Source organism: Scomber scombrus, chromosome 2, assembly GCF_963691925.1.
Source record: "Scomber scombrus chromosome 2, fScoSco1.1, whole genome shotgun sequence".
Lineage (NCBI taxonomy): Eukaryota > Metazoa > Chordata > Actinopteri > Scombriformes > Scombridae > Scomber > Scomber scombrus.
The window spans coordinates 1639916-1666025 of record NC_084971.1 but is presented as its reverse complement, the minus strand read 5'-3'; positions in this window follow the sequence as shown (position 1 = coordinate 1666025).

Below are 26110 nucleotides of genomic sequence, written 5' to 3'. Positions count from 1 at the left end.
TTTCTCCAAATGAAGACCTTTAAAGTTTGACATTTATTATTGCATTCATTATTTTGTTTTATCCGAGCATGCAGATGTACGCGTACACACACACACACACACACCGGCTCATTTACAACCTGCATGTTAAATTTCACTTTGTCTGTCTCAGCTCAACAGGAGAAAAAGCCCTAGGCAACCGAGGTTAGTTAACAACACATAGTGTGTTGTAAATAACCTTTAATTACCCTGTGTTCAGAACCCACACACACACACACACAGACACACTGCATATCCCTGCTCCTGTAAACACAGGTGAAACAAGGACACGCAACACACATACATAAGAAATACAGAAGAAAAACACACACACACACAAACTTGTACACCTGTTGACGCTCTGGTGTTGAGTGACTCGTAGTTTGGACCAACGGTGCATCGTGCTACGCTGCAGGTGGCCAATTAGCAGCAGCCAGAGGCGGGAACTCCTGCTGTGGTTATAGCTCCTGACCAATTAGACGACTTGATTTATACCAGCAATAACTTGTGCTCACACAGCTGAACACACACACACACACACACACATAGACTGCACTATGAACTCTCACACATAAGTATACATTGAGAGGTACAGAATATACATGCTTATCAAAAGACACACAAACATAACATGCAAGTGCACATGCACACATGTTCTAACACAAGGCGCCCTCTATATGTGCTATAATAATCAGCAATTACAGCCCTTAGAAGGATCGGTCCTATTTCTGTCCAACCAACTGTTGCAGCAGCAGGAATAAAGATTCTCAATAAGCACAAGTGCACACATACATACACACACACACACACACACACACACACACATACACACACAGAGGTTTTTTTTCTTTTAAAGCTGTCCATCAGTCAGTCATACAAGTGAAGCAGGCTGAATTGAAATTGTACTTGGAGAAAGAGAGAGGAAATGGGGAAAAAGAGGCACAATGCGGTGATGATTCATCTAAAGCTGCTTGCTGTAAATTCCTCTCAGAGCTCTTCTGCAGTGTTGTATACCTTGCTGCCCTCAGAAAGCTGGGCTATTCTCAGTCTTTTGGACAAAAATGGAGAAAACTACCAAGCTCTGCTGAATGGATAATCAAATGTGACAGTAAATCATCTCATAAAATTGTGGGAAAAGGTGAGGCTCGTTGCTGGCTTAGTGGTTAGGTTACATGGGTGGCATGCAAATGTATTTGAATAACTTTTTTTGAAAAAGCGGCAGCTCTAGAAGACAAGTTACATAACTGTTATTTCCATATGACACACACACACACACACACACACACACACAAACATAACACCACACGGTGAAAGAAAAAGCAATGCACAGGTAGCCACGACATATTTAATCACTATTTAATATTACTGCAACATTCATTTGAAGGTTGTCTTTTGTACAAAGTGAACCTTTGGCCTGAGAATGGAATAAACAGAGGTGACCAAATATATGATTTTCATCCATTGGGGAATATCAGTATCCACAGCAAAACTCATGGAGACCATGAATTCTATTTCATGTCATTTTTTTTGTTGGTCAAGAGAAAAATGTGGTATTGATGGTGGTACCAGACAAAAACTAGCAGATTTTAAAACAATCTGGCCTGCAGTGTGGGACTGATGAGCCAAAAACCCTACTGCTCACAGGTTAAAAAAAAATAAAGCAAGCAATTAAAAATAAATAAATAAATGGAGAGGAATAACAGCAAGCTACAGGTGCCATTACCAGGCGTGGATTTGATCACCGGCAATCAAGCTGAAGCAGCCGGTGTCCAATCTGCTCATCAGGGAAGTGGCTTATTTGAGTGATGGCAGCCAAAAGTGGCCTTGTTATTTCTGAAAGCAGTGGCTGCACTCAGAGCCAAGCCAAGCTTCTCATTAGGACTCTTGTACAGCCTTTCTACTGACATAACATTCACACTAGGTGATCGGATTGCAGTCAGACAGAACAAAACTGCATCAAATCGCCCCCAAAGAAAACTCTTTTGGACAGACTTAAAAGTACATTGTGGCAAGGGAAAGAAAATATCTGCCACACTCTGTGACTTAACTGATGATAGTTTTCAGCCAAAGTAAAGGTGAAGGTAGAGGATGGGTCACTGGTCAATAGCTCAATACAAATTGGTTGTTTGCAATGCTAACGGCACTTGAAAGTTCAAAATGGTATCGGAAAGGGCGACGCAATAAAACACTACACCATCGAAGAAAACTCAGCCTCATCTCTTTATCTGCTTGAAAAAGTTAGATAGCACAACCTCAGCCACTAACGAGCTGCACAGAACAAACAGGCAACATCAGAAAAGAAGGGGGTATCTGCATCTCACAACATAAAACCCAGCTAGTACGTGGCCTTCAGCAGGTTTTGCAGAAGATTAAATTGTGTGATTCATTTGCAGTCAAGCGGTGCAACTGGCCCTCAAATTATTTGCTAAGATTGTCTCGCCTCTGATAGCACTAGTATTATCAAATTGCCTTTTTAATGCTGGTGAAAAACAAATTAATAGCTGAGTATAAGGAGGAAAATAACTGATATGGTCAAGATGAAAGTTGAGGAACAGGTCAAGTAATAAGTGTAATTACCCAAATTAGCCTGAAGTAATGAATCAAAATCATGAAAACCATGTTGCATGCATGGAATCAGAGTTTGAAAGCACATGTAGTCTTTAAACGGTGAGTCTTGACAACTACTTGTGATTTCTTATTTTAACCCATGTAGGGCCCACATGGACATGGAGAATACCATGAGGCTATGATTAATCAGAAGACATATCTTTAGACACCCAATGTCAGCCTTTAATATAATACTATGTACATTTACAGTAACAAAATATATACTTATTTATGCTGTAGATTTTATGTTTTTGTACTTAACGTCCCTTGTAGGAATGGAGGGAAAAAATCTATCACGTAAAAATCGCAGTTCTTATCTTCTACTTGTCTGAATTGATTCAGAGATTCTAAAATTCAATTTTGGACTGAACTCCGGCACTAGCAAACAAGCCTCAAGGCTTATCGGCCGACCTTGATTGGGCAAAGAAAACAACTCGGTGTGCAGTTTTTCATTTCATTTTAAAAGCGCTTGAAGTGAGTTACTGGTCCAGGTAAAGGAGTTCAAGTATCTCAGGGTCGTGTTTACAAGTGACAGTCAGATGTGACAGGTGCAGCGTCTGTACTGGACTCTCAATTTTCCATTCAATCTATCACCTATAGTAATGAACAGGTAGTGACTGAAAGAATTACATCTTGGATACATGTGACAAGTTTTTTTCACAGAGGAGCTGCTCTCACTTAAAGACCAGGTGTTGAAGCTGAGTGTGGGTAGAACCTTTTACATTGAAACAAGCCAGTTGAGGTGGAATGGGAGTGTGGATGCCTTTCTTTAAGGTATATATATTTAAGATCAGCTGTAGTGCGAAGTGTCTGCTGTTGGCTTGAAGCTGCCCAGTTCTTCTTGTACATTCAAACAAGTCATACATTTAAGCCTTAAAGATTAGGCTGACACTTTTCTATAGTAACTGTTTAGAAACAGCTCCAAAAGGTAAAACAACAATAAGATAGAAACATGGTAGCGTTTATACAGCTTCACTTTACCTTTTGTGCTACTTGTGCTACACAACCTCTTGACTTTGTACTAGACTTGTAGTTCTCGAGACCGGTCTTGGTCTCGAGACCGGACACGCGACCACTTTTTCATGGTCTTGGTCTTGTCACGGCCTCAACGGTCTTTGGTCTTGGTCTTGTCTTGGTCTCGGTTCTCTCGGTCTCGCCATGTCTCGGACCGGCAGAGCGGTCTCGAGGGGATTTGTGTCAATGACATGCATTTTGTGACCCAAACGTGTTGGCGCTCATCCTACACAAGACATGTACTGTCTCTGTGTTGTTGTGCCTGTAGTTAGGGGTGTGTGATATGACGATATTAGATCGTGAAGGATTAGAACGTGTCGACGATCTGACAAAGCAGAGAGATCGTAAAAATCGTCTATGGGCCACATTCTATATGTTGCAGTTCTATGCTGACGAACAGACGCATCAGAAGTTTCACGTCCACACCGGCCACACCGCAGCCAGAGGCAACAGCTAGCGTTAAACCAAAAAAAATAAAAATAATGTCTGAACAATAATATGTTCTTAATCTGCTGGATTTTTAATAATCTGGTTATAGACATTTTTAGAAAGATTGAGGGTGGAACCTAAATTTGTTGTTGCGATGGTTTCCTCCCTGTCCGGTTAATGCGTTACACGCTATGAAGCCGGCTAACTTTATTTTCTCTAATGTGCGTCCTTAAATGATAAGTAAGATATATCAAGTGATGTTTCACTGATTGTTTGTTTGACCATAACCTGTTTATTGATTTTATGTAAATTTGTATTTGCATTTATAGAATTAAAACGGCAGTTATAGCACTCGTTAGCACTCGTTAGCATTATGCTAGCTCATTTCTATAACCGTTATAACATAAAACTGTTATAACCGTTATAGTATAACGGTTATAACAGTTTTATGTTATCAGTGCTATAAATAGTAACAAGTTATTTTATCACCATAAACACGCTAATATATTGCTTTGAGAGAAACTGTAATGTGTATTGAAGTCAATTCTTATGTTTATTGAATGTTTATGATTTACGATAGCCTCCATTAACATTGTATACCATTGTTGCCATGGTGATTAACGTTAAAATTGCACAAACTATTTAATTTAAAATCTGTTCAGAAAGGTTCTTTGGCCTAAATTATCTGTTTTCTTTTTTCTTTTAGGTCTATGTTTTACACAGGGAAATGGTTTGTTGCAAAAAAACTTGCAAATTACTCTCAATAATCTATGTAAAAAAGAATCGTGATTTTATTATAAAAAAATTGTGATATGATATTTTTTGCCATATTGCCCACCCCTAGCCTGTAGTTGAAATAATACAATCTAATATTTATACTAGCAGCTGAACCCAGTATGGTGCTTATGTTCTACAACTCATGCAAAATATGGTGTAACTGGGTTTTTTCAGTCTCTGTCTTGGTCTCGACCTCGACTGGTCTATGGTTTTGACTTGGTCTGTCTTGGTCTTGGTCCTGGTCTTGTCTTGGTCTTGATACTCTCTGGTCTTGGTAGTGTCTTGGTCTTTGTTTAGGCGGTCTTGACTACAAGTCTACTTTGTACTATATTATACAGTACATCAAGGATGTCAAACATGCGGCCCTTGGGCCAGAATTGGCCAGGCGAGGGGTCCAATCCGGCCCACCTTCCTTACTTCCTTCCTTCCTTCCTTCCTTCCTTTCTCTCTTTCTTCCTTCCTTTCTTCTTTTCTTCCCTCCTTCCTTCCCTCCTTTCCTTCCTATCCCCCTACCCTTCTTTCCTTCCTACTTTCCTTCCTTCCTTTCTTACTCTTTTTCTTCCTTCCTTCCTTACTTCACTTCCTTAACTATCAGAGCAGCTTCTCAGAATAAGTTTTACTGTGTAAAACCTTCAGAATAAAAGATCTGACATACAGACAATCTTTCATGGCAACCCCCAAATAGAAAAAAAAGCAATGACAATAGTTCACTACCACTTTGCACTTTGTAGACCCTGAAAAAACATGGTGTGTGTGTGTGTGTGTGTGTGTGTGTGTGTGTGTGTGTGTGTGTGTGTGTGTGTGTGTGTGTGTGTGTGTGTGTGTGTGTGTGTGTGTGTGTGTGTGTGTGTAGACCTGATTAAAGAGCCTCTTGTCAACGATACTGTAGAAAGCGGACAGTCTTGCTTCAGGTGATGGGATGTTGGTTCATCCATGAGTGTGTTTGTCATATATCACTGAGCAGACCTCTGTAGGAAATAAAATCTTTGATTAGTAGACTCATTCCCTCTTTCCTAATTCTAATCCTATTGTTTCTTTTTTCCTGTCATCTTTTCCCTTTTCCGATTTCTTCATTCTTTCTTTCTTCCTGCATGTTTTCCCCTGTCCTCCTCCTTTTCTGTTGACTGTCACCACCTTGTCTTTGAACTCCTTTTGAGCTCTCATCCTCCTCAGTCTTTGTCTTCCTTACTTTCCCATCATCCTTCTATTAAGTCTCCTATCCTCCACCTACTGTCTCCCTCCTTCTGAATCTCTCCTCCTCTTTTGATCGACTGTAGATAGTCTGATCAGCTCTAATACAAGCAAAATTTCAAAATAATAAAAAGACCTGCAGTGTATTATAGATCTACTGAGTGGGGCATGATGATAGACAAATACAGTCTAAAAAATATGTATAAATGCAGTTCATGTTTTTCCCGATCATCTTCTCCAAACATCTGCACAACATTAAATTCATCAGCTTTTCATGCACATCAGTAGACATCTTTTCATAGACTTTTGGAAATATTCCCACTATTCTGATGTCTGTCTTTCTCACCTTATGAAATAATAAACCAGTGATCATAATGTGGAAGTAATAACAAGCCTTAAGTAATGCATTTAATAAATAAGAGATTCAACAAAGTGCTCTACTGTGTTATGTCAGTTTGGCTGTGCTATATATAATAAGCACATGGCCGAGAGCTGAATGCTACAGGTCAGCACACCAGCGCTGATTATGGGGCAGCAAGGTTATGGAATATAATATGTACAATGTTTTTTTAACCTGTAAGAAGTGCCAGAAGAAAGCATAGAGAGTGTTCAAATATCATTAACCACTAACATTCTGATTCATTCCTGTCAGAAGGGCTGGAGATATGAGTTGTCCATAAGCTGTGTTTAGTGGACTTTCTCTAATATACAAGGTGACAGGTTTGACAGCTGGTTGACATTTAGTCAGTCATTTGATTAAATGCCAGCTAGTATGACCAGGGATCACTCAGATATTCACAGCCAATAGAGATCTGATTGTTAGCACGTATGTTCACCCAGGAGAAAACTGACAGTGCTGACTGAGAGGATTTGCCAGGTTACAACAATGATAGGATGAATTACTGTGGACTTACTTGTAGACGTTCTTGGCTCCTGGAGGATATATCTTAATGTTCTGAGGAGACCCCTGACTTTTCCTCTGGCACTACCATGGTGCAAAATGACCCTTTTGTCAAATTTGGTCAAAATGACTGAATGATTTCTCAAATCTGTTATGACCTCATACCTGCAAAACTTTAAAGAGGATTTTGAAGAACCTCACCTAACTGGAACCTAGAACCTGCTCAGGTTACTATGATTGACCCTTACATATTGTTCAGGGTCAGATTTGAACCATTTTTAGAGCTGTCAAAACACTTTTCATTTGATGCATATTCATCCAAAATTTCAAGAATGTTCATTCTTCACATTAAATGTACTTAATTGACATAGCTCTCATGTTTTATGTATCATTGGACCATTATAAAGTGTCTTTTATATAGTTTTTTTTATCATAAAAACGAAAGAAGAAACTCTCTCTGCTGTCTGAAATCTTCATTAAGGATAAATCATGTTTGTACGTGACTGATGAGCTCTTTATGAATGATTTGTGGTTCAGAAGTTTGGTATAGAGACTAACTATGTGAGGAAATACTGTGATGGGTCAGAATATGAACAGGATGTGAGGGTTAAGCACATACACATGTAATTACTGTGAGCATATTAGCATACTGACATTAGGGCCAGTGGTGCTTTGCTCTAAGTACTGTAAGATCAGCCTCACGAAGCTGTGGGCGTGGCTGTAAACACTCAATCAATCATCAATCAATCAATCTTTATTTATACAGCGCCAAATCACAACAAAAGTCATCTCAAGGCACTTTACACATAGAGCAGGTCTAAACCGTACTCTTCAGGTTTAATTTAAAGAGACCCAACATTCCCACATGAGCAAGCAATTGGCTACAGTAGCAAGAAAAAACTCCCTTTCTCCTTTTAAGGAAGAAATCTCAGGCAGAACCAGGCTCAAAGTGGGAGAACATCTGCCTCGATAAAGATAAAGATAAAGATAAATGTATTGATCCCACAGTGGGGAAAATTAATTGCTACAGCAGCTCAAAAAATAGTGATATAGAAAAAACAACAAACAGACAAAAACAACAATAAAATTAAAAACTAAATAAAAAGACCCTAAAATGCAATTATAACTTATATATATACAACAATAAAATTATAAACTAAGTAAAAGGACTTTAAAGTGAAATTATAACATAAATATACAACAATAAAAATATATCTAAAAAAAGGACCCAAAAGTGCAACTATAGTGCAGCATTGTACAGTCTGACTGCAGTTGGAATGAAGGACCTGTGGAAGCGCTCCTTCTTACACTTGGGGTGTATTAATCTCTCGCTGAAGGAGCTACTTAAGTCCTTCACTGTCAGATGCAGAGGGTGAGAGGTGTTGTCCATGATGGAGGACAGTTTGGCTAAAACCCTCCTCTCTCCCACCACCTCTGTGAGGTCCAGGGGGCAGCCACAGACTGAGCTGGCTCTTTTAATCAGTCTGTTGACTGGTTCTTGTCTCGCTCAGAACATCCCCCTACCCAACACACCACTGCATATGAGACCACTGACGCCACCACAGAGTCGAAGAAAGATCTCAGCAGTGGCCTGCACACACCAGAGAGGAGAGAGAGGAAGGATATGAGAGAGAAGCACATTGAAAATCAACATTGAAGTTAAAAGGTCCGGGACTGGAATCCGTCTCACTCAGGCCACATGTATAAAGGGTTTTGTGCCTTCTTTCAGGTGCAGGTGTGACCCAAACACGTGAGCTGTATTTATCAAGCAGATGCAGCAGACTGGAGTCACAGTCTAATGGTATTTGTGTGAGTGTCTGTACATAAATGATCAGAGACATGTTAACAGAGGTTGAGTATGTACATCTTGCAATTTGCAGTTCTAAGGGGAAGATTATCTGAAAAGTAGATGTAAACAGTAGACAGATGCACATTTTGACAGCCACAAGTTTTATTAGAGAAAATAAACATGCATTAAATATACCCCAAAAACTGATTATTAGAGACAAAAATGAAGCAAATACTCTTTTATTAATGAACACTGCGTCTGATTTATTGAAGGTTTTGGTTTGTTCATTAAACTTGAATTTAAGCTGAGCATTAATGAACTGTAAAATCATTATTCTTTCTTATGCTAAAACATTTAAGTGAGTGTTTGGCTGAATTTGACTCATTTAGCTCACATATATATCAATACTATCTCAAGACAACATTATTGTGTGTCTATGAGCTCTCCTTCACTGGCAGTGTGTGTCTGGAGGACTGTACATAGATCAGTTCAGGAGTAATGAGCTGTTGCCTTTGTAAATCAGATGCTTAATACATGCAGCCACAAACTCATAGACAACAAGAGGGCACGCTTACAAAATGCAATATTTTTTAGTAAAGCTGGCCCTCAGCGTTTATTTGATTTTAGAAATGAAAATGAAAAGCAATAGGTGACAAGAGCTGAAGCAACATTTCTGCTATATGGGCTCATATTGTTTAGACCTGCTGGCTCCTTGAACACTGCATCAGTCCACCAGAGGGAGAGATGCAGAAGACACGTGAAGTGGTAAATTCTTCCAGCTGTCCTCTGACATGCTGCTGGCTGCTATTCTATTAAAGCATACACCAGAAACCATCGTCCTGTGTAGAACCACAAGCTGTGTGTCAATGTGTGTTCATGTGAGTGTTTGTGTGTGTACAGACAGAATGATAGTGGTACAACCAGTGTTCACTACTGTGTGTTTGTCTGCCTTAATTCTAAATAACACCTGGGTCCCTGCCATTCCAAGATGAGACCTAAGCCCCGAGATGAAATGCAGCCTAGCATGTCTATACACACACACACACACACACACACACACACACACACACACACACACACACACACACACACACACACACACACACAAACACACACACACACACACACACCACCATCATCATCATCGTCATCACACAGAGGTTCCTCCTGTGCACATGCATAATGGCACATTGACACACTCTTATACATACAACCAGAGAAACAGTCTCCACCAGACACACCCACACAAACACACACACACACACACACACACACACACACACACACACACACAAAAGCACAAAAGCAGGTAGTCTGCCTGCCTGCCATGCCAAGTAGAGGATTACAGTGCAAATCAGAGGCTTACCTGCAGAGAGTGTAATGTAAAAACAGACAATACACTGTGATGGCTATCTGGATACCCACTAGGAGGCATAGTCAACATTTCATTATGTGAGAAACATGGACACAACAGATGCAATGAAAAGTCATTGTTTCCATCACTAGAATCTTTCTACATGAACTGTGATGTGTGTAAATTGGTAGTCTAATGAGTTTATGAGGCTTTGACTGATGGTTTTTGGGGGCTGATATGACTAGATTGTTCTGAAATGAAGCTGCTGATATTTTGCCAGACTTTAATGCCAGAACTTATTATCTGTCATTCTGACTATTTTCATTTAAAAAAGGTCAACGACAATAACCGATGATTTATTATATTGACTTGTTTAAACCCAGTGAAATAAGCCCCGCACTGCAGGATGTGTATTCAGCACAGTTACTGAAGCCTCTGCACTGACTGGGAAACAGAGTATAATAGTTTTGAAAAACAGGGGAGTGCTGTATTACAGTAATATTATTAGGCTGATGACACCCAACCAATTAGGAATCATTACGGGTTCTGATTTACACTGAGGAAAACTATAACAACAGCAGTCCTAGGAAGAAATAATAACTTAAGGTAATTGTGTAAGTGTACCGTAATGTTTATGACAGAAAGAGCAAACACAAATCAAGGTTCTGCTATAGACCCATTACATATATCACAAATACTAAAGGAGTCAAAAAACACGGTTCAATGGAAACATGTCTATGGAAAGCAATGGAGCAGGCGTATAATAAAATAATGATCTGATCAACACAGTAATGGGTGCAGAGGGCTCTGACAGTCTTCATAATTTGCCATTTGATATTATGAAATGTGGACATTATTGTGCAGAGATTCAGAACTGCATATCTTTGTGCAATGTTCGACAGATGTACGATTTTTTTTTTTTTTTTACTGATTACATCAGCAACATTTTGTATACCTGAAAATGATTACCACAGTCTGGTTGTGGGTTCACATAAAGGATCTGTTGTGCATGTCACAGTTTTTTTGGACTTCTTTGTTCAGATCTCATGTTCAGGATTTACATTTTGTGTTTTGAAAGTGATTACATTTCTTCTGCAGTCTGTAATTACGGCCGTGGTTGTTGAAAATGACTTTTGTGAACCCTATGAAGTAGTCTTATTTTTAGTACCCCATATTGATATTGGAAGCTCCTGTGCCACATAAAAACCTGAGGTCTGTTTCATGAAATTAATTTGCAAACACTGTTCACACAGAGTTCAATTCAATTCAATTCAATTCAATTCAATTCAATTCAATCATATAGCATCAAGTCACAAGTCATCTCAGCAGCACTTGGTGACAGCAGCAAGAAAAAACTCACCTTGAAAAACCTCAAGCAGAACAAGAGAGTGAGAGAAAGAGGAGAGAGACAAAGAGAGAGACAGAGACAGGCACAGTAACAACTACAATGATCATTACAGGAGTATGACTAATGATAAAAATAACAGCAGCATGGGTGTCATGCAGGACAGGGATGTGCAAATAATGATTGTCACTCGCAAATAAGCAGATACATGTCTGAGCCTCACAGATATCGCTCATATTTGCATGCATGGCAAGTATGGGTTTCTATTGGATTAGTTAAACATGCAGGAGTAGGAGAGGAAATTAACTGTTCTTGCAGATCACATCTTGCATGTTGCAACTTTGGTGAAACAGGCCCCTGCTTCATAGTTGTTGTTGGTAGAACCTAACCTTGTTAGATAAAAAGAGTTCTTTCAGGAACTACCCAGGGTTCCTGGAGCAGCTTTAGGGCCGTTTCCACTGCAGGAACTTCGGGGTAATTTTACGGGGCCCTGACTGTTGGCACGTGTCTCCATAGCAGGAACCAACCCTGAAAGACCATCCTGGAACTTTCCGGGGGCCAAAATGAATCCTTGCCTCTGGGTCTATGTACTCTGTGCGGCCCCGAAAAATTCCTAGGTGGGGCTTGAGGCTGACTTGGTGCTGATTGGGTATACTAAAAGTGGGATGTGCTTTTGGTGTGTGGCCTCGGTGACATCACGGTCAAAACTGTTGCACGATTATGCGAGGATGGAAACCATTGCAAAATGATTACATCACCTCCACAGTCCGGTGGGTCCTATCAAGGCCCTACTCTGCTATGGAGACACAACAGCTGAGAGGACCGAGTGAGAGGACGTTCATGTAAAGTTCCCACCTCCTAAATTGTACCCGGAACTTCCTCAATGGAAACGGGAGTTTTATTTTGTTAAGGTTCCTCTTATGTTAAGTAATAGGTTTTATGTTTAAACGTTTTTTAAACAATACTGATGTGTCCATTTATATGTAGAAATTGGTTTTGGCTGCTGTAACATTTTCTGTAATGGCTCTGAACCTATTTCAGTCTATTTAGTACAAAATCACCTCTTTGTGTTTCCCTGGACTGCAGTTGCTCGCTTAGCTGCGGCAGCGGGATCAGTCATGAAAACATTGCTCTATAGCACTACTAGTGGTCAAACTCCATAGGTAATCTTTTAAAGAAAGGGGGTTTTTTTGTTTAAATCTCTGAACCAAATGCAACTTGCTACGGTAAGTTGCACACACAGAACTTGTCTTTTGTATGCAATAACTTAACTTAGCTGTCATATAAATGCTTTCTTGGAAACTGTCATTTTCAAATTAGATTATGAAAGAAAAGTCAATGAAAGAACAGATGTCAAAACTAAACTCTAAACCGGGGTTATACACCTTTGTAAATATTGTCAATAACTTTATTTTGATCTTTCAATTTAAATGAGAAAGAGGAACAGAACATGACGAGAAAGCAACAGAGAGAAGACAGGATATAGATGCAGGAAGAGAGAATGAGAGAAACGAGTGACAGAGAGAGATTAAAGAGAACAATGTGAGAGAGCAACAGTAAGGCTGAAAGCAGGCAATCTTGCTGATTTCCTTTAACCCAACTCTGGAGAGAAAAAAATGTATGTAATATGGTGTGTGTGTGTGCGTGCATGTGTGTGTATGACAGTATTGTGCCACCTACCGCTGTGATGCTGCATTTTAAATAGAGGCAGCATCAATAAGTAATGACAGTACCAGCAAATGGTATAATGAACACACAGCCAGTAACACACACACACACACACACACACACACACACATACGCTCGCACACACACATACAAGTTAGTGCAGATTGTTAGAACATTAGATTGACTTCCATTCACTGTGGACAGCCTAACCCTAACCTTAGCCTCAACCTTAAAAATGATGTTTTGGCTCATTAGGGCCAGGCTTAGACGATTACTGGTCCTAACAAGAGGTAACAAACACACAAACACACACATACACACACATACACACAGAGGCAGTTTCTAAAGCTGTCAGATGCACATATTGAAGTGTGCTTGTTAAAACCAGGAAACTTGCAACCCTCCTAGTTTGCTTGTTTGTGCAGATTTCTGTCATGATCATTTTTGTTCCTATAATAAGAGGTGACACTCTTTCTGTGCACGCACGCACATACACACACACACACACACACACACACAAAGAAAGAGAGATAGATTTAACACTTTTTCAGTTTGAGCTTTTTCTCCACAGTTTTTGGGGGGACACGCAGAGCTGATATCAGTGTTTTGTATATTTCAGAAACGTCTTGTTGAGCTTATTTATTTATTTTGACCATGAGAACATCTTTCCTTGTCTATCTTTAGTTTCAGTTTCTCAGGTGTCTATTTGAGCTTGTAGGAGTTTTTCATGGTCAATGCTAGTACAATTGTACAACAGTGTTTTTATTATTACCGCTGTTGGTGGTTTAGTGTATTTTAATGATTTTAAAAGAACTATGATGTCAACCTCCTCAGCAAACCCATTCAACTCAATCGTCAATATTGGATGATCCTCCCAAACACGGTTTAAAAAGAAAAGATCTAGCATTAAGTATTGGCATGTGATGGGACTTGTAAGTAGGTCTCCAGCAAACATTGGTACACAGTGCATGCCATGCTTGAATACTTAAAATCCTTCAGTTCTTGCCAAAACTTCCTTTTCCCCAGTGGAAACCTCTGATTTAGCATGTGTCTGCTTGTGTGTGTGTGTGGGATTGCATACTGAAACATACCTTCTCCTAACCTCACTAACATTACAGCGCTACTGTTTAAAATTGGTGTCATTGTTACGTAATGTAATTTAACTAGATCAACTTTTTGCTGCAGTGCTTAATAATAGTAGGATAATGAAATAAGTATAGTCCAAACTATGTAGATGAAAACTGCAGGCAGTTCAACAAGTGGCTTAATCATACATTCAGCCCTCAATCAGAGTGCAGAGGGGATTTCAACAGGTGGAGCACTGACTGCAGAAGATTAATAACACACCTGCTTCTGGCTCAGGGTGTCATTCAGTGATTTTATTGAGGGGACACAGTTTCACAATGATTTATGTTAAAGGGATAGTTCGGGGTTTTTTGACATGAAGTTCAACTTCATGTCAAAAAACCCGAACTATCCCTTTAATGTTCGCACAAAGCCAAGAGGTTACCTGTTATCATTAACATTACCTTATTATCTGCTTTGGTCCTCTGTTTATGATCAAACCACCCTCCTCAGTAACTATCTACAACTATAATTGAGTGAAACTTATTAACACTGTTTTGTATTTAATAGCAAATGAACAAGATATTGCTACTGTTCTTACTGACAGCTTGACTCCTGGTAAAAAATAATAATAATAATAATAATAACTCCTTATGTCCATCTTCTGTTTTTTAAGATGTATTTCAGGGCTGCTAATGTATTTAGACAGCAAACAATAAGAATAATTTAGCTACTAATAATAGCAAAGGACAACAAGCTAACACTCATGTTAATGACTTGTAGGTTATAATTAAAACTACTGATGCTAAAGACATTTTAAAAGGATATTCTGAAGCCCTAAGTAATCTACAAATTTGAGCTAAAATTAGTTATTCATACCTCACACTGTGGTTAAATATGGTTCTACAGGACCTCGAGCTGCAGCTGAAAAGCTCTGTGAGCTATCCTGATACTGATAGAGTGGGTAGTGGATAGAATGGGGAAAGTAGTCACATGCAGTGCATCCTTTCCAGTCTGCCCACTGGACTGGTAAAATTAAAAGAAAGGATAAAACATCTTGATTATTAAATGTTGTGCTGACTGTCAAAAAAAAAGAAAAATCATATTGTGTTTATGTACATAGATTAAATTACTTTTCACAAACTACTGTGAGACTGGGTTGTCCTCTGAGAGGGTTCTTAATGAACACACCAAAAATCAGTTTGGTAGGATTGGTAGTTTATTGACTGTCTTTGGCACTCATGTCAAACTCATTCCACAAGAACTAGTAGAAATGTGGCATTTACCGACTGTATAATTAAATCAAATTCAAAAAGGTTCCTTCTTTGGCAGTTATGAATGTGCTCAGCAAATACCAATCTAGCAATTAGCCTGTTACATTATGCAGATACTTGAGGTGGAAACTTGTGTGCTAGTGGACGTTCTGGTGGAAAGGTCATATGACCACCTGAACATTGTCCTCTGGCGACCAAGAATATGCACAACAAAGATCAGGGCAGTTAGACATTAGATGGCATAGAAAACATGACATGTTTGTCTTGAGGTCGGTGCTAGATAAATGCTCATAGGGTGGGTCAGCTAAATCATTAGGAATCATCCTATGAGGACCATAAAAATCTACAGCAGATTTCATGTCAGCAGTAGGTGAGATGAAAAGACATAATGGGCTACAGCTCAGGGGCCTCATGTACAAAGACGTCCGTGGATTTCCTACTGAAACATGGCGTACGCTCAAATCCAGAAAATGTTGTACGCACAAAAAAATCCAAATGTATGAATCTGTGCGTACGCATGAATCCAAGCACATTTCTTTTGTACATCCCAATCAACGTGGAATTGAGCGCACATGTTGGCGTACCCGACCCCTCCCTGTCCACGCCCTCATTTAAATACGCAAATCATATTTAAATGGGCCCTGCACCTGAGAGTCCCCTCTCTGCACGAACAGAAAATTAAAACAAAAGAATGAGTAAGACGGGAAGAAAGAAGAGCTTCACAGAAAGCGAATTGGAGACGCTACTCACTGAAGTGGAGGTGTGCAAAAATGTACTATTTGGCACGCTGTCCTCCGGCATAAACAATAAACGCAAGATGAGTGAGTGGGAGAGTGTGTGTGAGGCTGTCAATGCTGTGGGGTCAGAATAGCGCACACACGCTGGATTGAAAAAGAATTGGTCCGACATCAAGGTGGATGTGAAGCGGAGGGCGGCTGCCCACCGCCAACCTGTGGCCAAAACAGGCGAGGGGACAGAGAAGAGGGGCCGGCTCCGTTTGAACAGAGAGTCTCCGCAATCGTGGGTGACACTGCTCTCTCAGGGGTGGTGGGAGCACATGTGGGTGACTCTGATTACCCCCAAAGATCACACACTATTGTTGCAAATGAATGCAGAAGTGCGCAGGGGAAAAGGTGAGGCTGATTAAGACATTTCACACTTTACGCACGGGGGTTATTAACATGAGTACTCTGCACACAGAGACAATCAGGGGCTTGTTAGAAAGATCTGAAGCTGTAGTTTAACCAGCAAGTAACGATGCTGTGAAGACGGGATAGTATTTGGGGGCGCACATGCTCAATGCGCATCACGGGGATTAATATTACCCATCGTGCACAGTGCTAGCTTGTCTGTTCCCAACCATGCTGTTACTCAGAATCGTGCGTTGAACCAGGCCACCTCGCCACAGTGTTGGCTAATTGCATTTGCGCATCACATATGATCTGTACATTGATCGAATGGAAATGTTTGCTGTTGACATATACAAATTCATCATGTGATGGCGCTTTTATAGCAATGTGTGTGCAGTCGATAGCTCCGATTACATTAGGAAAACCGGCTCTTTAATGTTGACCTGTTCAGCTGCATTGTATGGGAATTTGATATAGACCTGGCTGAAACGCGGATAATTCCGGCTGGCATGGCTCTGCTCATGTCGACTGGCACAGTCCCGATCGGTCGGCCAGCTCCCTGTGGAATGCCCCAGTTGCTAGGAACCCCAGTGAGGTCACTGGTCAGCACCTTTATGGATACAGGCAGCGCATGGCTCCTCGCTGTGTCGCGCTCCAAGGCCGGCGGCAGCTCTGCACACAGTTCCAGGAGGATTGCCCTCGGGAACATAAAGCGGCTGATGAGCCAGTTGTCATCATGTGCCAGTAAATCCTCTCTGTCTCTGAACACACGCTCTCTTCGTATTGCACCATTTATAATGTCTTCTAATACTGCTAAAGCAGCTATTGTTGTTAACGGTATTTTCTGCACCACTCTGCGCATGCTTTTATATCCACTCATGTAATTGCAGACACGTGGGTGTGTTAATTGTTCATGTGTCATTCTGAGGACTAATTGTTTTCACATTAATTATTATAACAGTTTCCCAGCATCACCTCTAAGTGTCGCCAAAAGATCAACAGCTGTAGAAACGTGCGTACGCCAGCCATGAAGTTGGCGTGAGGCACCGCACATTTCCACGGTCATTTCACTCTTGATACATCTGAACTTTGCCGTGAAAAAGAACGTACGCCACGTTTTTGTGTGTACCCACCTTTGTACACGAGGCCCCAGATAATTTCCTTCCTCCTTTAAAGCTAAACAAAGATACTTAAAATCATTCTTAAAGCAAAATGCTGAGAATTATCTAGAAGTTTTGCATAAGAAAACACAGAATGCACTATTCTAGCAAGGGCACTATACCTTAGGCTTCACTGCATGTGAGCTGTCAGAGTGTCTAATATTCAGGTATGACTCCAGACTTCCTGCTGAATCCACTGCTGAGCACAGACACATTTAAATGTTTTCTTTTCATAACCCTTCTACCCCTTATTTAGCTTTTTGTCTTTAAACTATGTCCACATGAACCTTGGAACTATTCCAAGCAACTGTTTGATCTATATTTTATGTCTAAATTAACAAAGGTTAGGCCTTTGTGCTTTATAACCATCATTGTTTTCCTTATTTCGCACACCTCTTATTAAATTCCATCACTAGCATTCCTAGGGGATTCACCACAGAGGCCTGAGGTTTAGAAACATGAAAAGATACCGGCAACTCTTTGTAAAAGAAGACGTTTCTTTTGTTTAATTAAATTATTTACTACCTCTTCGTGTTGCCTGTGCTGTTTCAAAGGATCTCATTGCTTTTGCTTTCCATGGACAGATGAACCAAAACATGTCTGAATGCATTTAGAGTGACTTTCATCCCATTGCTTTGTAAATATGGTGTCTCACTGAAATATATATCAATTTGTGTGTACTTAGACTTTTATGGTTCTATTTTTAATGCTGGTACATGGCCAGCAGTTGAGCAAGCATCAACAAATAGCCAATATAACCTCAAGCATTTATTTCTCAAAAGTTAGTTGGACACACCCATATGGAACAATTTTCGGTTGTGTGGCATCGCGTCGATGGCGAATCCCTTGCTTCGTCTGGTGCCCTGCCATTGTCACCACCTCCACCTCAGCTTTTCCAATAGACAATAACACCATAACAACTTGTCATCTGTGTCTGCAACACTGGTGACCTTTCGAAATCCATCTCCGAATTCAGTTCACCATGTTTTCTCAAAGGTTATGGCCATGGCGGTGGAGCATGTAGGGTCGGTTAGCCGACTAAATGAAGGCTTTTATGGCCTGGCTCAACCTCCTGGACATTTCACACTATGTTGAAGAGTCCTGGATGGAGCCGCTGAAAACAAAGTCACCTGTCATAGGACTGATTTCCTTGCCAAGAGTACAGGACCACATGGAGATGGACCACATTATTATTAAAAGAATAGAAATACACAGGTTTTAATCAGCAGATCTTTTCATTTAATGCAAATAAGGCTTTTCAGACTTAGACTCAAAAGAAAAATTGAATGAATATTGATTTCAGGCCAGTCTCACTGAAGTTCATGCTTTCAATAGTTGGTTCCAAAAACATGCTATATTTAATATTTTATAATATTTGGCAGAATTCCACCTTAAAATTCAGTGCTTCACCTACCAAAACACACATCCACATCCTTGGACTAATATCCATGGATGATATACTGTATACACTCCCTCTGTGTACGTCTGTGTTGGATTGGTTAGCAAGACGCCTCCAGGTACTTCTAACTGAACAGACTGCTCTATGAAGCACACCACAACTCTGAACATAACATTCTAGCTAGGAGGGACACACAACTTTGTCAACTTTTTCATCCACTGCATCGCTGCTTCACTCAAACGCCTCCAAAATATCCCAATTATGGCAACAAGAACATTCTGCTGTGAATTGCATAATTTGGCATGTTTTACACCTCCACCTCCAGCTGCCGTCTGTTGGTCCCAGAACTTGGCAATGTAGCAGCAGTGCGCCTTTTTAAAGTTCACCATCATTTTAGATTAAGCTTTGAGCTCGAGTTGTAGTATTTTCAAATGTAACTTAGTCAGAAAAGTATCTCTCTCTTCCTCCCACTGACTCTCTGCCAATCATCTGTGTTAATGCATGTCATGTGGTCCAAGTTGATGTGTAAGCCTCACTTCGAGGTAGCCTGGCGAGGTAGCCTGGTGAGTTTCTTCCCAAACCACAGGTGTTGCATAACAACAGATAAGAGCAGATAAGAACCTCCACCCTTCCTCCACAACTCTTGAAGAGCATTGCAATGGTGCCTGCAAAGTTCTGTTCTGGATAATAACTGTGACACTCACATTGTTTGAGAAATAGCTGTCTGTAATGTAAGATGCTGGCACAGAGGATTCACTGGACTGATTGTGTAAAACCACTGCAATGCTACTTTAAATACACACACACTCCAAGGGTCCTGGGCCACTCCATACATCCTTTTTGTGTAGCGGTATGGTGCAACTGTTAAAGTCTTCCCTGGGGAACAAGCTCTTACTGATAATAGTCTGCTTTTCAGACTCAGGTAATGGAACCTCTTCAGGCTGCACAATTCAAACCACCCGTGAACACTCACACACACATAAACATATTGTGAGTCCCAGACTGAAAACCATCATTATGGTCTGAAACTGTACTTATAATAGCTCCCTGGCCAATACCGTTAAGGTACATTAGGAGGCTATAAACAGACTAAACAGTGTGTTGCCGCTATTGGCAACATGAGCAACATGATTGAACAGGGTTTTTACAGTGTATTCCTGCAGGTCTGCACACAAAGGTAACTCCTCAGTAACACAGGCCAGATAGACTCATTTTAAGGATAAAGACAAGTATAGCTAAAACAGACTGCAAAGAGACAAAGGTTATACTGAGGGGCTTCATAAAGGGTCAGTATAAGATAAATGGAGTGTTTGTTTGTTTTTACTGTGAATAATACAAAGTTACTCTAGTGGAGTCCAAAAAAAAAAAAGTAGAGTTTAAACAACCCAGTCTCTACAATCTGTGTATAAATAACATGACTTGACACTTTCAAATTGCACACAGTGCATACATCAATCCTTCCCATTAATTTATTTGGAAAGCAAATGTGTTCTCTGAATCACATCAAATAGTAACAACGGTCGACATCCAAATCACACGACGGCTGATATTCCTTCTATTCTGTAGAAAATGCAATCTTTGAAGATAGTTTCAGCATTAAAATGCATTTTGATAACATTTCTCCATAATCTGCATAAAAAGATGTGACTAGGTTTAAAATCTAATGACAAAAATGATAGACTTAAATGTCATACAGTCAACTTCTGCACCACAAACTAAACATACATTGTTGGGATAGGAGATAATCCTTTTACTTCTTTTCTCACTTCACTATCTCCACTCAACATTCTGCTACTACAAAAATCTGCCAAAGCCCCTGAACTAATGCATTTTCATGGTTCAATCTTGGCATCATGATACAAATCAATAAAATGATAAAAACTAAAAAAATTTAAAAAATGGGGGGGCTACTGACAATAAGCCATCCGGCTGTGCATCATGAGTCACACACGGCAGTAATATGTCCTCACAGCTTATTACAAATTATTTGCTTGGTTTTTCTTTTTTTGAAAAGAAAATGTTATTAACGTCTGTTTTGAACACATGCTTAACACTGACTTGAGTTCTTCTGTGGAGGGCATATTTGAAGCTATCTGGTACACAGGTTTCAACTGTTTAAGCAACACTTCATGTAGCTGAAGTAGTACCTTAAGTTCTTGAGGGAGTAGTTGAGGTAGCTAAAGCAGTATTTGACATACTTACATGTAAAGCAGTAATGGCTGATCACAGCACAGTTGTACTAACAATACCACTTTTGGGGAAAGATTTTTCCTCAGACAGTTCTCTGTTAAGGAGATGTGTGGTTCTCTGGCCTCAGTTAAAATAAATTTCGCATACACTGCCCAGCATGTGTAACTACAGCAGTGGTTCTCTTTGGAAGGGTTGAGATTCCATGTGGTCCTGATATAATCACCTAGGTAGTAAACAAGAAAAAATGTCTTATCTTTCATTTCTGCATCTTTCTTTTTAGGAGAATTTTACTTTGTTCCAGTCAAACTTTCACTGTGATTTCTAGAAGTGATGAATAGGTCCCTGGGGCCCACTTACAGAAGTTCGCACATTTTGAGCATATAATGAGAGCATGAACAACAAATGAAAACTGTAAAGCTGAAAATGAAAACTGCACTCAAGTGTAAGTGTTGCTATGGCTACAACTGCAGTCCTAATGTAGATGGACAAAGGATGGGTAAATGTACTATTTAATAATTCTAGACTGTCATCAGCATATATCTTTGTGGTATTAATACATTTTTTTAAACTGTTGTCATGGCTACCACTATACTTAAGTAATGCAGGATAGATGCAGTAAACTGTTGTATTGTGGTATTCATATTGTTAAGGTCAGCAAGTGCTGATCTGAAACATTTGAGAAGTCGTGTTAATGGTGCAGCCTGTGGATGAAAGTTTTTTTTAAATATAAAAAGGCATGCTGTGCCTGTGAAGTACGCTAGTTAGCAGTTAGCCAGCATACTGGCTCAGTGTGTTCCCAGTTACCATAACCTGCTAGCTCAGTATGTCTCCTTCAACACCTTGACTCTGTGCTAATTGGGACAACCCCCCCATGGTGTGACCCTCAAGGGGAGCTATAGTGGTGCATGTGTGTTTATGTGAGAGTCACACACCAAGAGCTGCATGGAAGGAACACAGAGAGATGGTATTAACATCTATTATCCTCACATATAATGTTTCCCTCTTTTTTTCCTCTTGTGTGATGGCTTTCCCCAAACAACCAAAGGCTAATTGTGTAGGTATGGAGCGTGCTAGGATTTGGCCACACAAACCAAAGGTTACTTGACCCACATAAAAGTTCCATACTGTAGTCGCTGTGTGAGGGTTGCCAAGGAAGGGTTCCCGCTGTTTTCAACCCCTTTGCCAAGTAACACTGCAGTTGTTATGCGTGCATGTGAGCAAGTGCTTGTGTGTGCGGCATCATTTATTAATGTTGCAATTTCTTCTCAGAAGCAGAAGTCATGCTGGGTATCGCACTGACACACCCTTCCATGTCCTTGGCGATGGTAGTTCAATACTTTTTCTTCTCTCCTCTTTACACTGCTCTGTGTTGCTCTCCTCTTTGCCTTTAGTTTTGTTTATCATTCATCTTATCATTTACTCTCAGACCCAGCACTGTCATGAGGGAACATACAGTGTGCTCATGTTGGAATAAAGTCCAAGAGGCATATTTTATGATTTAATAGTCATAGGCATTACAGTTTCTGAAAGGTTTCTTAAGTTTTGAAAATGGATACTGTTAAAAGATTTGCCAATTAAATGGTGTGCATATGTTCACAGTCCTCAGAAGATAACTCTTTATGACTTTTCCTCCAGTGTCACCAGCAGGTTCACATTTCTGATTCAAGTGTTCATTTTCAACAATTAGATGGATGGTATTAAATTTGATACATACATTGTTGTCTCCCTCAAAATGAACTGCCATCACCTCGGTGAGCCCTTAACCCTTTATCGGTCAAATAACTACATTTGGTAACTTCCATAAACATCCAAAGTAGGCTCCCCATGTCTCACTCTGAGGTTGTAGAACCATGTGGATTTTTTATATACAGACTTTTTTTGGAAAATGTAAAGAACCATATAGGGTAACTTCACTGACTTTGATCTGCAACATAAAAATGAAAAATTTTGAAAAAAGTCACAAAAGAAAAAAAGTAATGAAATATCCCCCAATAACTCTCTAGGGCTGACTTTTTCAATTTGAGCTTTGTGCTAGGATCAAAATCTTAATGTGTCCACTACTTTGATTTATGACCGAATACCAGCTAAGTTAATGACACCCAATCACACTCATCTATAGTTTGTTTGCTGCTCATCAACAAACTTTATAATGCTTATGGTATCATGGTGAGCATGTTAAACATCACACCTCCTCTGTAGTTCATCAGCATTTTCACTGTGAGCATGTTAGTATGCTGATGTTAGCATTTCATTTAAAGCACTGCTAATTAAAGCATCATTAGCATGGGTGGAGATTCAGTCTTGTTTTCAGTAATGAGACAATAATCCAGAATCAGCATCATACTCAGATACCAAGAGTTGTTGTTTTTTTTCAATGTGAGTGTTCTACATAGCAAGTAGGGCTGGGTATCAATACTCTATACCTTTAAGGTATCAACCAAAATAAATCAATACCAAGTAGTATTGAAACATCTCCTGTCAAACAATACCTGCAATCAATCCTTGTTACACCCAGAGATAGAAAATATTACTATTAGACTTGCTCATAGCCAATCGACGCAAGTTTTTTCAGTTTAATGTGACATGTGATTGGCCCACATTTACACTGAATGAGTGATGAAGTATGAAGTAAGATCAGACAATGAATATATTGCCAGTGAGTTACAGAAACTCTTAATTATGTAATCTTGTAATTGTCCTTTTAATTCTCATTTTCTGAAGGTTAGTTTTTAGACATGAAAATCTTAAACAGCACTTGGATGTGGAAACTATTGCTGTATAGCAGAAAGGCTTTAACCTGCAGGTTGGAAAGATCAGAGCGTGAAGAGTAACTCAGGCTGCAGCTTATGTGGTAAAATTGCTGAACAGACAGACAGCTAAACCAACAGCAGGAGAACTGAAGGCAAGGTAAAAAATATAAAAGCACAGCAAGAACTAAAAAGGATGTGAAAACAATAAAAGATCAGAACCTAAAAGCAGTCTGAGCTCCTCAGTTTGCTCGAACCAAAGACGAGAGGGATGTAAGTGCAAAAATGGTCACCTTTAGTTTTCACTCTACACTTGAATGTCAAAAATATGTTTTAATGATGCTTGAATGTGGCATCATTAAAGCCCACCAGCCCTCTTATCATGTATAGTCCCAAACTGAGAATAGTAACAAAGTCCCTACTGTGAACCAGCATCATTAAGGCATACTTCATACTGCATGTGGGAGCTGTTTATTGCCCACGGCCAATCTGCAATCATGACTGAGTGACAGCATACAGTATGCTGAAGCATTTTTACAACAAGACATGATGTTTTTGTTTAGTATTTGAGTTTTATATGCATCAAATTCAAATTTAAAGATTAGTCTTCTACAGAAATCAGAAATGAATCATATAAATTGATGTTAAATGAAACTTTTGATGAAAATAACATGAAATGAAAAATAAGAAATGATGAAAAGGAATATAATGGGGAAAAATATGGACAGAGGAAGTAAAACAGCAGCGTCAGTAAACTAATAAGGCTGTGAAATGCAAAACCTAAAATAGATGCTTTGGATAAAAATCCAATAACATAGATGGACATAAGTGGATATTAAAATATAATAAAGAAAAGATGTGAATGGTTTGTGGAAACAGTACTGACAGTTCTGTGTGTGTGTACTGTATGTGTGTGTACTGTATGTGTGTGTGTGTGTGTGTGTGTGTGTGTGTGTGTGTGTGTGTGTGTGTGTGTGTGTGTGTGTGTGTGTGTGTGTGTGTGTGTGTGTGTAATATGTTGCTTTCCAAAACCATTACACATCACTGTTGAAAAAGAAAGATGTTTAATGTGTGTGGTAGCACTGTGGTGGAGGTCTAGTCAGGTTTAGGAACACAAACCACTTGGTTAGGCTTAGGGAAAGGTCATAATTTGGGTTAAAATGATCACTTGAAACATAGTTCTTACATTCTTAAAGTTACGCAACCTTAATCGTCATGGCAACAGTATGTTTTGGGTTTTTTTAATATGTCCCGACTCAGTGCTGGAAACTCAACACCTGCATTTGGAAATGGGAAGCACACAGCAGTGTCTTGCAGCAAGGTTCATTTTGTGTCTAACTATCTATCTAGTGACAAATAAGGGTTGGCAAGATGAACAATTCAAAACTATGTTAAAAGTAGTTTTAAAAGCAGCATCAGGTTTGTTAAAATGTACATTTAGTATTTTTGTTGGTTTTATATCATTTGAAATGATATTTGCACCATTTTTTACCAAAAGTAAGACTGAATGCTTCTGAAAATGTCAAATGGTGTAACCACAAAAGAATGATATTTTATCCACCTACAGTGTATTTAAGTGGACTTACAAATAATGACTTCATTTTAAAACATCAAATGAAAAGTAAAATGAGTAGACTAAATTCTAAATTAGTAAAGCATTTTGTAAATATTGAGCAGGACATATCCTAAAAACCACCATTTGTGTTGCATTGCAAAAGTGCATTATATTTATTCCACATTTATTTTCCTCTATATAATCAGAAATTTATGAAAAAAAATGCTTACACCAATCTTACTTCATTTTAGCTTGATTTATTTCTAATTTAACACTTTTAATTATGTTTAAATGTCTTTATTTTGACGTGTAGCTTTTAATTTTTTCTCCTTATGCATTTTATGTTTTATGTAAAGCACTTTGAATTGCCTCGTTGCTGAAATGTGCTATACAAATAAATGTGTCTTGCCTTGCCATCTGCCAAACCTGTAACAAGACCTTGTGCCATTAGAACTATTTAATTACAATGATCATTTAGCCCAAACATACTGTTCAGG